The 12,993-nt window shown below is 38.6% G+C and overlaps 1 protein-coding gene across 4 annotated transcripts in view; it reads left to right on the forward strand.

Annotated features, from left to right (window-relative positions):
- Ube2h (ubiquitin conjugating enzyme E2 H) overlaps nt 1-12,993 on the forward strand; it is a 96,014-nt gene that overhangs the window by 26,564 nt on the left and 56,457 nt on the right. Inside the window, exon 1 of one of the 4 annotated variants that reach the window (XM_020160124.2) lies at nt 1,305-1,675. The exons of 1 other annotated variant lie outside the window; for it this stretch is intronic. The gene's annotated coding sequence lies outside the window, so the exon portion shown is untranslated. Of the gene's footprint in view, nt 1-1,304; nt 1,676-12,993 lie in introns of those variants that run through there. 2 more of the 4 variants (XM_020160114.2, XM_020160094.2) reach the window with 2 other exon arrangements.

Below are 12,993 nucleotides of genomic sequence, written 5' to 3' on the forward strand. Positions count from 1 at the left end.
ATATTGTCAAATAGGAATAGGTGTACCTTTGTATGGGACTGATAATTTTAAGAATCTGTATTTTTGGACGTTGTCTTCCATGAGGATATTTTCATTCTTTGTCTCTCAACTTTTGCTATGTCATAGCAAATAAGAATGTAGAACTTTCTTTAGAATGCTGGAATGCCTCTTGTTAATATATGTGTGTGTGTAGATCACAATATGAGAGAATTTTTTGGGCCCCTTGCCATTTTTGGCATTCCTGAGCTGCTAGTCCTTTTTAATAGGAGCATTTGTCTTTGTTTAAGGCATGAATGCTAAGGCTTGCCAGCACCTAATTTAATGGAAGCAGCTTTAGGAGACCAAATTGGAGAAAGTTGTATTTTGAAAATCATGGTGTTTTAAAACAATAAATGTGAATCATACTGCACAGAATGGTAAGCACTTGTTGGTGTGTGCATGTCTGGCATCAGCTCTTGGTAAGAAGTATCATACTTGTGCTGGTTTTAATGAATGTATTCAAAGGTTTGTTCATTGAGATGCTAGGGCATCCGTCAACATTGCCCAAGTACATTTAGCTAATAAATTAGTGGGGTAGAGGATTGAACCCAAGGCCTCATGTATGCTAAGGAACTATAACCCCACTGAACTATAACCCCAGCCATGGGTGCTGTTTTTAATTTAGGAGAATCCTATGCAGGTAGATTAGCTTTTCTATACCTTATAATTAGTTGCAGGTGTTTTGTTTTTTGTGATACTGGAGTTTGAACTCAGGACCTTGTGCTTGTTAGGAAGACATCCTATCACTAAGCCATACCCCCAGGTCTTTTTTGCTTTAGTTATTTTTCATATAAGGTCTCAGGGTTTTTTGTTTTTGCCAGTGCTGGCCTGTTGCCTCGATTCTCCTGACCTCCCTCTCCTGAGTAGCTAGAATTACACCAGCCCAATTTGTTGAAATCTGGCCTTGGTTAAATTTTTTTTTTTTGAAAAACAAAAATTTTTTTTGTTCTTGAACTGAGATCTTCCCTATTTCTGCCTAAGTAGCTGTAATTACAGGTATAAGCCACTGTGCCTGGCTGGACTTAGTCTTATTTATCTTTTCTAGCTACTTGATATTTAAAAATCATAGTCCTTTCATGATATCTCTAAATGCTTTTTATTAGTTTCAGATTTAATCCAGGGAGAGCTTTTTCAAGAGAACTATGCTTGAGAGTAAAAACTAGATAGGGGCTAGCAGAGTGGCTCAAGTGGTAAGAGAGCCTGCCTAACAAGTGTGAGACCTTGATTTCAAACCTCAGTGCCACCAAAAAAAAAAAAAAAAAAAAAAACCAAGCTAGACAGACGTGTGTGTTGTATACTACCCTTGCTTGGGCCCTTTCTTCTCAGAAACCTGTAGTGTGTTGATGATTCTCTTATCTTTACTTTCATGTCATCAACTCCCAACTTCAGCATGCACACATTTACAAGGAGCAGGAATGTGAGAGTATGTCTTCAGGGTGGGAGATGAGATTGTTTTGTTTACTTCCTGTCTTTAGTAAATGTAATACACAGTTAACACCTTGGCAGCAAAAGTTGCTGTTATAAAACAAAATAAAACTTAACATAATCTTAAATTTGTAGGCAACATGTGAGACTGAGCAAATGGAACTTTGCAGGTGGTTTTTCCATTAGCTGTGAGCAAGCACAAAGTATGTAGGTAAGTGGACAGGATGTTCTGTGTGTACTGTGTAACCTTGAAGCCTTGTTTCTACTGCCACTTCCAGAAATGAAATATAAAGCTGAAAAGCTATTTTCCTTGCTTTTAGCTTTCAAAACGAAATAAGACTTGTAACTCTGAATTCGCTATTGCAAAGTGCTGGGGAGAATGGCCCTGGTCCTAGATTTTGTGTGTATGTGAGATTTTCTTTTTTCTTTAATTCAATCATAACTTGAGCATGGATTTTTTTTTAAATGGGAAGAAAATACAAAATCATTAACCACTTGTACATACTGTTTCAAATGGCTGAGAAATTTAAAGCAAATTTAAGATCTATAGAAGCAGAATATGTTGATTTCAATAGTGATTAAAGACTGGTGCTCAAATCTAGGAACTGTTTACCTGTTTTTTTCTTAGATTTCCCTTGAATTAGATATCTTTGGTAGAGGACATCTATATTAAGACCATTAAAACATTTTGTTTAGGCTATTAGAGTCTTGGAATAGATGCAATTCAAATGAAATCATTTGAAGAAAAATTAACAGGTGCCAGAGTACAAGCCATTTGAAAGTTTAAAATACACCTGAGAAAGCCTTCTCAGAGTCAGAGAGGTTTGAGGATTTCTTCTGTCTTGTCTGTAATAACAGAACTTGATGGGAGAATCACATTTTAGCTGGATAGACTTATGAGGCTGGTAAAGGTCAAGGAATAATAATTATTGTTATATAACTGTTACTATATAATAATTATTATTATTACAGATTGTCTTTGCCTTGACTTAAGTCTGTTTCTATATCCTGAACTAATGATTGAAAGAAAAATCTGTGGAACTCAACATTTTTATGGCTTTGGGGATGCCATTGACGCCATAGGCAGCTGTATACTGGTATGGTGGAGTTATTTCAAAAGTTTACTTAGCCAGGTCTGCTTGCTTCTGTTTTGGTCACAGGTGCAGGAAGGCTGTTTTATAGAGTTAAAGTTCTATTGCTCAACAGCTGCCTTTTTGTCTTTCTTGGTGCACTGAAAACCATATGTGGGAAAAATGGTCTGTTCTGTTTAGAGATTTAAGGGTGTTGCCTTGCCTAAAAGCACTGGTAGCAGTACTTTGTAGTTTAAAGATTGAAGCAGTTGGTGAAGAACCCTTCTCACCATTTAATAAAACAGAGCCAAGTCAGCAGCTTAAATTTTGGGAAATGTACTTCTTTAAGTCTAGCATACTTTTAAAGCTATAAAAGTTACTTTCATAGCCTTAGAGAAAGATGTAGCTTCCCCTAAAGACCAAATCTAGGAGGATTTGGAAATTATTTGGTCTATAGCTGATAGGATTGGCTTTGTTCACAGGCTATTGCCTAGAGCAGGGTGGGCAAATATTTTTTTTGTAAAGGGCCAGATAGTGGATATTTAGGCTTTCTTGAAACTGTTGAACTCTGCTACTGCACCACACAAGCATCCATTGAACAGTATGTAAATGGATAGGCATGACATGTTCCAATAAAACTTTATTCACAAAAACAAATGGTGGGCTGTAGTTTGTGTAACCCTGAACTGAAGGAACAGTGTAAATCCTGTCTCACTTTGAAGCCCTACTTTGGTCCTGCATCTCTGTATATATTTATTTAAGATTGGTTTTCTCTTGAGTACTTTTCAGCTAATCCTTTGTTGTAAAGCAGCTCAGGTATGTATCTTCAGTTGAATTGTTTGCCAAACTCCAAATTAATACAGCTTCCCACCTTCCAAGCATCTCTAAGTACATCTAATAGATCCCTAAACCTTTTTACATGTATACTTCTGATCTCAGTACTGTATCCTCCAAACTCACATTGTTTCCCTTTCCCCTGCTTTGTTTGTTTGTTGAGAGTATCACTGTGTATGTAGCCCAGGCTGACCTTGAGCTTTTGATCTCCCTGTCTCAGTGTTAGAATTACAGGTGAGTACCACCTAACCCGGCTTTCCCCCCTGGTTTTTCCCCCCTCCCCCAGCCCTGCAGCTTTTGTGTATGCGTGCATGTGTGTATGTTTAATCATCTGTTGCCCAAGTGGGAAGCCTGTGTCTTAACTCCTCCCTCATCCTGTTTGATTTACCTTTGCACTCTTTCCCTTTCTCTCCCCTTCTCTCCATTCCCAGTACCACTGTTTTGGTTCAGGCCTTCAGGATCATACCTGGACTGTTGCAAATTGTCTCAGAACTTTGGGGCTCCTTGCAATCTGCCTTTCATTTAATTGCCAGAGTGATCTTCTGCCACTTCTTGCTTAAAATCCTTTAGTTGCTCTTCAATGCCTATGAAAGCCTAACTTTGGTATAAAAATTAGTTTGTTGAGGATGGTAGAGAGGTAAGCTTTGGTATAAAAATCGGTTCCAGCTGGATATGATGGTAGACACCAGTAATCCCAGAATTTGGTAGGATTGTAATTTCAAGGTCAGCCTAGGCTGTATAGTGAGACCCTGTCACAAAAAAAAGAAAAAATCACTTCTGTGGAGATGTAGTATTCTTAGGTATAGGCCCAAAATACAGTGCTGTCGAACTGTGTGGACACACACAGTGCATTAGCCTCTTGGAGGAAAATTGAGTCCCTTTTACTGTCGGCTAGCTTTTGTTCTTTTTTTGGGGGGGGCAGGTACTGGATTTTGAACTCTGGACTTCGCAATTCTAAAACAGGCCCTCTTCCTTCAGTCCATTTTTGCCCTGGTTGTTTTAGAGGTAGGAGCTCATGAACTATTTGCCTAGGTTGACCTTGATCCTCTTTATATCAGCTTCCCAAGTAGCTAGGATTATAGGTGCTAGCCACTGGCACCTGGCTTTGTTTGTTATTCATTATCTCCCACAAGCCTTGGCATCTTCCTCAGAGTCTTCTTGACACTCAGTCCCCACCCCACCCCATATTTGGTTTTTCTTATCTGCTGTATGTTTTAATAGTGCCCTTTGTGTTCCCCTCAGATAAGCAGTTACCACTTTATATAATTGGCTCCTTCAAGCTACTTCTTAGAGGATTGTTCCTGTATTTCATTCTGTGTCCTCAGCTTCTGGAACTGTACATTGTACACTGGGCTTGGGCATTTTGAAACTGAGGAAGAAAGAATGGTAAATGTTCATTAAAAAAAGAGGTGGGACCATATGGATACTTTCTTTCCTTTCTGGGTGAGATGGTGTGGGCTTGAACTCAGGGTCTTCTGCTTGTTAAGCAGGTGCTTTACCACTTGAGCTCCCTTTCTTTTTTGCTTGAGTTATTTTTCAGGTAGGGTCTTGTGTTTTTGCCCAGGCTGGCCTCAGACTGTAGTCCTCTTACCTATATCCTTTCTACCTTTGGCCTCCTGTGAAGTGGGGATTACAGGAGTGAGCCATCATGCCCTTATTGAAAGATTCTTACTTCCACTCTTCCAGAGGAATTAGAAGCCTAAGGGAAGTGGTAAAAGGAGTCTTTAGTATAAAAAGGGTTCTTCGGACAGGTCAGGGCTCAGAATTGTCTCTTTGTATGCTCTTCTTAGTCTGGCAGTTCACTCCCTGGAGCAGTGGCTCTTTGCAGGTATAAATCAGAAACTCATGGATTACTTAAAGTATACCTATCTAATGAGGCCCTCCTACTGCCAGGCATCAGTGGGGCAAAGAATGTCAGTATCAGGGTGATGTGTACACATCCTTCCCCATTTCCAGTCGTTTTCCCCACCTGGCATTTTCTCCCTGCTTCTTGTATTACATAGTTTTTCTAGACCTTTCTTCCTTTGTCTTTTTACTTTTTCTGAGAAAGGCTCTAGTTGCAATGAGGTTCAAATGTTGGTGTTAGTGTCCCAATTATGAATGCTGAGCACATTTACATTTTCTAGCAGAATCACTGCTATAGATGAGGATTAATATCTAAAATAATGTATTTCAGGTGGAAGTTAAATTTACTTTTATTCCTGAGAAATTACATTCTAAGTTCTGAGTAATGGTCTTAAGAACTTTTGAAACAAGATAGTTAGTGAAGGGCTGTTGGAATCAGACCTGCTATAGAGAGCATTATTCTTTACCTCTTGTCGCACTCCTCCTTTATACGCCTATTTCTTACCTTATAGCTAGAACTCTAGGAGTTCTAGAAGGTAGCTTTTCTTAGGAGGAACCCTAGATTGACCCCTGAAAGTGAGTTGGAAAGTGGGAAGGAGGTGGTCATTTGTTTAGTGCAGCTTAGTCAGAAGTGTTCAAAACAATTCTTTGCTGTCATATTTGGAAGTATTCCTTGCTGGTTTCAAGCTTACTCCTATGCATATAGTTAGCTGGAGCCTCTAAAGAAGAAACCTCTTTATTCTTAAGTGACTGCTTTGTAATCTACATAACAAATGAGCCATTTTGGTTCAGGGATGTGAAATAGGCATCTATAAATGAATAGTTTTTGAAAGTAAAGTTGTTAAGACAAAGTTCATCTTTTCACAGTAGGGCTTCTCTAGAAAACCTCCTTTAGCCTATTGAAATGCAACTAGTTTAAACTAGGAAAGCATATTCCAATAATAGGCCCATGCAATTAGCTTTTACTATAATGAAATGAATGCTGGAATTTTTGTACATTATCATTATCAATTGGTGTTAGTCCCAGGCAAACAACATAATGGCTAGAAGTCTTGATTGAAAGACACAAAGGTTTCTGTCTTATTCATAGGCATGCTTTAGTTCTTAAAGCTAATAAAATGTTAGGCTTTTACATCTTATACTTCTTCAATTACCATCTGCTGATGTTAAGATTAAGAAATGGTGCTTCAGAACTATGTCATTATTTTGAGTTACAAGAAAATGTCAAGGGACTCTCATTTAGTGCCATATTTTGGGCTAGATCTTATATAGAAGTAACAGAGTGTGCTGGTGAATAATGAACAACTGCCCTCAAGGAAATAAAACCCTGGTTTGTAGTGTTTGTTGATTCTTGAGGTAGAAAAACTCTACCATGGCTGGCCTGTATATTAATATGATGTCATTGAACTTGAAGCTGGGACGAGATGCATATAGTCAGCTTTCAAACGGTTAGAGTTTTGCAACCTATCTTATTTATAAGTCCTTTTCTTTTAAAAAAAATTACTTTTTTTATGGTATTGGGGTTTGAACTCAGGGCTTACATCTTGAGCCACTCCACCAGCCCTTTTTTGTGATGGGTTTATTTGAGATAGGGTCTTGTGAACTATTTGCCCCCAGCTGGCTTCAAACCTCAGTCCTCCTGAGTAGTTAGGATTATAGGCGTGAGCCACCAGCACCCAGCGATTTTTGAATATGGCTTTGGTATGTTTCCTAGGTTGGCCTTGAACTTGTAATCTTCCTGCTTCAGCCCCCTTAGTAGCTAGGATTATTGAGTGCCCAGAATAAGCCTGATTTTTGTTGTTGTTGTTGCTGTTGGTGGTGGTGGTGGTACTGGTACTGGGGGTTGAACTCAGGGCCTTATGCTTACTAGTCAAGTGCTATACCACTTGAGTCATGCTCTTAGTCGCGAAAGTCTGTATTAATCAGCTTATTCCTGTCTTAACCTTCGCCTTTTATTTTTTAAAAATTAATCTTACTGGCTATAGTTTATGTATGACAAAATTTGGTAATTTTAAGTGTACATGTTTAAGTTTTGACAAATATATACCCTACCACAATCAAACACCTATCATCCTATCTATAAATAGATGGCAGATTAATTTTTCTAAAATCTTATTTTGCATCTGTCCACCTATACATAACCTTTACTGGCTATATACTGTCTATAGGATAAAATACAAAATTCTGTGGCCTGGCCCTTTCCCATAGTGTATCTTGTCTATTTCTCTGGCCTCCTCTACCATTGCCTGGCTGTATTAACTTCTTTATCCCAATAAAACTGGTCAGCTGGGTCCAGACACAGGACCTGCATCTATGCCTTTGCTCACGTCTGTACTCTACCCTCAATCATGTCACTGCACATTTCTTCTTGTCTTACTCTCTTGCCTTTCCTTAAGTCTGGTTCAAGCCATATATTTTGTTTTTGGTTTTGTGGTACTGACAGCTTGCTAGGCAGGTGCTTTACCATTTGAGCCTTGTCCTCATCTCATAGCCAGCCCCATTTTTTTTTATACAGTCTAGTCTTTAGTGGTTACTCCCTCATCTGACACAGTTGTAAATGATGAAAGGGTAGCAAATGTACAACTCAGTTTCTAGATTTAGCTTTGAACTAAGCAACAACAAAAAATAAATTTCTTTTGTCTTTTTTTTTTTTTTTTGCTATAAGACTTTAAGTGTTCTTTGATTTTTTTTCTTTTTTTTTTTTTGAGTCAGGGTCTCACCATGTAACTGAGGCTGGCCTTGAACTTGCTGTGTAGCCCACACTGGTCCTAAACTCCTCCTGTCTCTGCTACTGAGTGCTGGATTTGAAAGTGTGTACCACTACAACCAGCAGTAAATGGATCTTCATGACAGTAAACCTTAGGCACCTCTTCTAATTCAGTCACAAACTCTGTCACTCATGGGAGATTAGTACTGCGCTATATCATAGACCTGGGAGTCTAAAGGGTGGTTTGTCACAGAATATAAATGTATAGTTATGCCTTTCAAAACCAGTGTTAGGAAGATGCATTTTGCGGGTTTCATCTCTGCCTTGAAAATTTATCCTAAGATCAATAGCATCATGGACTTCGGACTTTTGGTGAGGATTAAACATTTAAAGTTGACCTTAAAATCCTTTATCCCAGGTAAAGTACTGGTGAGAAGTTAGGAGGGTTATCTCATTGGTTTCCTTCCTGTCCCAGGAATCCATAATATGATATTCTGAAAGAACTTTGTGTCTTTTTCAGTAACTTTACACAATTTGTTTTCATTTTAAAACCAGTGTTTTCTTTTTAAAAAGTTGCAGATGTACTTTTGAAAAGCTGACATTGATAATCTAGGAAATCCTTAGTAATTGTTGATGGCTGTCTCTCAACCTACCTTTCAGGTTCCTCTTTTATATTTTAAATCTTGAGTTTACTCATGGTTCCACAGTTGATCCTTATCTCTTCTAGTCACATCTTTCTTGGGCAGTTTGATCTGTTATTGTCCAAATACATGTTTCTAGAATTAAAATTTCACATTTCTCACACTCCAGTCTCGGGACCTACTAGACATCTTCACTTAGCTGCTCTTTAAAGACCTCAAGATTCAGCATGTCCAAAATGAGATACCTTTCTACAAGACCTGTGTCTCCTCTTATTCTTTGCTTGCTGAATAATATCTTCCCCCATATAACTCAAACTAAAAATCTTGGAATCGTCCTTGCCTTGTTTCTCTGCCTTTTCCTGTACATGTCAGGTCCACCTCAAATATTTTTTTTAAATGTTTTTCCCTCTTGCTGAGTTTATACTAATCTGATCATTTGTTGCCATTATCTTTTGCCCTCCAAGTATTTAATTCATGAACTCAGAGCAAGTTCACTTCTATGGTCTCAGATTAACCAAGCTATAAATCTGAAACGTAAAACTGGAAAGCCAGTAGATAATTGTCATTGGGGACCAGTGTGTTCTCTCTGTGGGTGTATATAACTAGGACCATAATTTGAAGGTTGAGAAAGAATCAGAGCAGAAGCAGTGAGATGAGTCAGGTGTAAAATGGCCTGACACAATCTGACGATGATGCAGTATTATGGTAGAGAGATCTGCTGTGACAACCGATTCATGACTGAGAGCAGAGGCTCGTTTTTCCCCTGTCCCTAGTGGCTTTAGTGGCCCCTGCCAGCCTTTTGATTTTTTTCTTCAGTGCTTACAGAGTTGACCCATTCTAATAGATACCTTGTTTCTTCACATGTATGAATACACTCAGTCTGACTATACATGTGTCTGTGTAAGTAGAAACCAAGATTCTCTTTTGGATGGTTTGTACCCCTTTCCTCCCAGTCATTGTGTGTTGATCTCAAGCTGAGCTCTGAGGAGCCAACTTACTTCATGTGTTAGCTGTCATGTCCACTTTCATTACCTACCATCATCCCCTCCTGAAACTCTTTTCATTCTCCATCTTCCTGGGTTAGGACGTAGCACCCTCAGAGTGCTTCCCTGCCATGTCATTTTTATCTTCCTGCTTGCTAACTGGTGGTTTATCAATTTCCCCACCAAACTTCGAGCTGTCTGTAGGCAGGTGCTCTCATTTTTGTATCCCACTGTCTAGCAGAGTGCCCGGTACCTATTCTCACTATTCATTTAATCAGCTTTTGTTGGGTATCCCACTATAGGACACGCACTTTGTTGAGTATCAGGAATAAAATAGAGAATGAGTCAGATAAGTTTCTTGCCCTTTGAAACTTAAATTTTGTAGTAAACAGACAAAATAATACTTTAAGTTAAGAGCTACTATGGAACAATCAGTAGGCCAAGGGTGAATATAATTGAGGGGCTATGGATATTCTACCACAGTAAAAAATGTAGAATAAAATCCAATATAGTAGCATATGTCTATAATCCCAGATACTTGGGAGGTAGAGATTAAGAGGTTTGAGGTCAGTGGGGGGTGGGGGATGGTGGTGGTGGAGGGGGAAGGTTAGTGAAACCCCCATCTCAGCCAACAAACCAGGCATGTGGCGTGTTCCTGTTGTCCAGCTATGCAAGAAATATAGGTAGGAGGACTGCAATCCAAGGGTGCAAATTCGAGACCTTATCCAAGAAATTAGCAAAGCAAAAAAAAGGACTAAGGCCATGGCTCAAGTGGTAGAGTGCCTGCCTAGCAAGCATAAGGCTGTGAGTTCAAAACCCCAGTACTGCCCCAATTTTTTTTTTTAATTAAAAAAACATTGAATAGGGCTAAATAAAAATGGGTGATTGTTACTACTGTTGTCTCTTGGACAGTTAATTGGTGTCTTACCACCTTACACTTAGTGTCCCATGTTGCTCTCATCTCGTCTCTGCTCCAGAATTGCTTCTCCTCTTGTCTTCCCTTTTGTTTTTATTAGAACAGTGCCATCTACTTCGTCTACCAGATTGAAAACATCAGATATTCTTGAGTCTTTCCTCTCTCTCTCATGTACAATAGTCATCAAGTTCTTTCAATTCTTAGAAATCCCCTTGCAATATGACTTTCTCTCTATCCCTTCTACCGCCTGTCACCTCTTCCCTGTCTCTGTGTGTTGGCCCCCAGTGGCAGTCTCGTTGGAGTTGATCTTCCTAGTCAGAATAAGTTGGAGTGTCCTAACCTTCTCTTCAGACTCCAGTACTGGAAAAAAAAAATCTGTATAGCTCAGAAGTAAGATTTACGTGGTCATAGTGAAATATCTGAGCTTAATTTGACCAATAACGGCGATTTAACTGTAAACCATGGATAGGGAGAGACAATGAGAGGGTGAAGTAAAAATGCTGGCATTCTACAGTGAGAGAAAGTCATTGAATATTTGAAACTAGAATATCAGATAGTATGTAAGGATGTTATACTGATAGAGATATTTTGAATTATTGTCCCTATATTTTAATTATCCTCTGTGAGATCTCACTTGTTTTAAGCAGTCATAGGTAAACTCTATTGTTTTTAGTTAATTTGAGACTGATCTTTTTATTTATTTATTTATTTTTGCAATTCTTTTATCTTAAAACAAAAGTATACCAAGCCTCACATACTGGGATATTCATTGTGGTATTGGGGAAGGAGGGCAAAGAGGCAGAGTCAGGAAGATTGAGGCTTAAAGCCAGCCTGGATAAAGCACCTGCCTAGCAAGTGTGAGGCCCTGAGTTTAAAACCTCAGTGTTGCTAGAGAGAAAATAAAAAAATTATGAGGCCAGTGAAGTGGCCAAAGTGCTAGACTGCTGGCCTAATAAGTGTGAGGTCCTAAGTTCAAGTTCCAGTGCCGCTAAAATTGAAAAAAAGAGCTTAGACCTATATGTATTCAAAAGATGTCCTCCATATATATGCATGGGTAGAAGTATTTGCAGTATAGTTACAGTCTTTGATGCCATGAACATGTGCACATATAACCAGTTCTATGTAATACATTAGCAATAGTAGTGTCTGGACAGTGGGGCTACAGGGTTAGAGGATAGGAAGGCTGCTTTAAGCCTCACTTACATTTTAAGACAGTAAGAAAAGGCCAGAAACTCAGTACTTGATGTGATGAGTTTATTTTATTGTTTTGAAACATGTTTCTTCACAACTTTTAGAGGGGACCTTCAACTGTGATCTGCGCTGTGATTGTAGCACCTGAGCCTAGCACTTTTAACTTGCTCCAAGGTACAAACACAACAGGGAAACCCAGTAATTCTGTCACCTTTTCAGTGCCAAATCTTCCTACTATATGTACACTCACCCTTGTGTATGTATCTAGGTTTGTTTTCTCCTGTTCTGCCAAATAACTGATTTTTTTTCACATTTTAAAGTTATTCAGAAATCATTCCTTGAGAACAACTTAATTTTTCATTTCCTCACTGTACCTCCTAAAAAATTCAATCTTTATTCTCACTGTGCATGTTTAATTCTTGAACTTCTATTTACTTTCAGTTATTCCGTTAGCTCCCATAAAACTTGTTATTTCCATATTTAATTGTACTGGACAGCTCATTTCTTACTGGGTTAGTCATTTCTGCTGGTCTTGAGCTAGCAGTTTTCCAAGCATTGCAAATCATTTTCCTTCTTGAGCTGTGTGATGCTGAAAATAGCTCCACCACTCTTGTATCGCATTGCACACCTAGTTACAGTCTCCTTTCATCTCATTGCTCTTGACTTTCCAGGGTTTTCTTCTGCTCACTTACTCAGATTGGAGTGATTTTCCTGTGGGTGAGGTATTTTATTTGGAAACAGTTTCATTCCATTTAAAAATTTTGGATTGTGAGATTGAGACCAGCCTGAGTTACATACCAAGAACCTGTTTTAAAAACTGAAAACAAAACAGAAAATTCATTTCTGGGCTTGGGGTATAGATCAGTGGTATCGTGCTTGCTTAGCATGCCTGAGGCATAAGAAATGAAATTTCTTTTGCTCATTTTTCACTATGGATTTTTTTTTTAAAAGACAAAAACATTACAATTTCTGTTGAAGGTATTCATCCCAGTTCTTTTATCCTAAATATTCATAAAGATAATAAGCAACTTCCTTTAATAGCTACTTAAGCATATTATCAAGTAGGGTATTTGCCTAGTAACTCCCCTTTTGAATAGATTTGAAGCAATATTTCTTTTTTTTTTCTTCATTTTTCTTTTATTATTCATATGTGCATACAAGGCTTGGTTCATTTCTCCCCCCTACCCCCACCTCCTCCCTTACCACCCACTCCGTCCCCTCCCTCTCCCCCCCCCCCTTCAATACCCAGCAGAAACTATTTTGCCCTCATCTCTAATTTTGTTGTAGAGAGGGTATAAGCAATAATAGGAAGGAACAAGGGTTTTTGCTGGTTGAGATAAGG

The sequence above is a fragment of the Castor canadensis genome, chromosome 2, assembly GCF_047511655.1.
Source record: "Castor canadensis chromosome 2, mCasCan1.hap1v2, whole genome shotgun sequence".
Taxonomy (NCBI): Eukaryota; Metazoa; Chordata; class Mammalia; order Rodentia; family Castoridae; genus Castor; species Castor canadensis.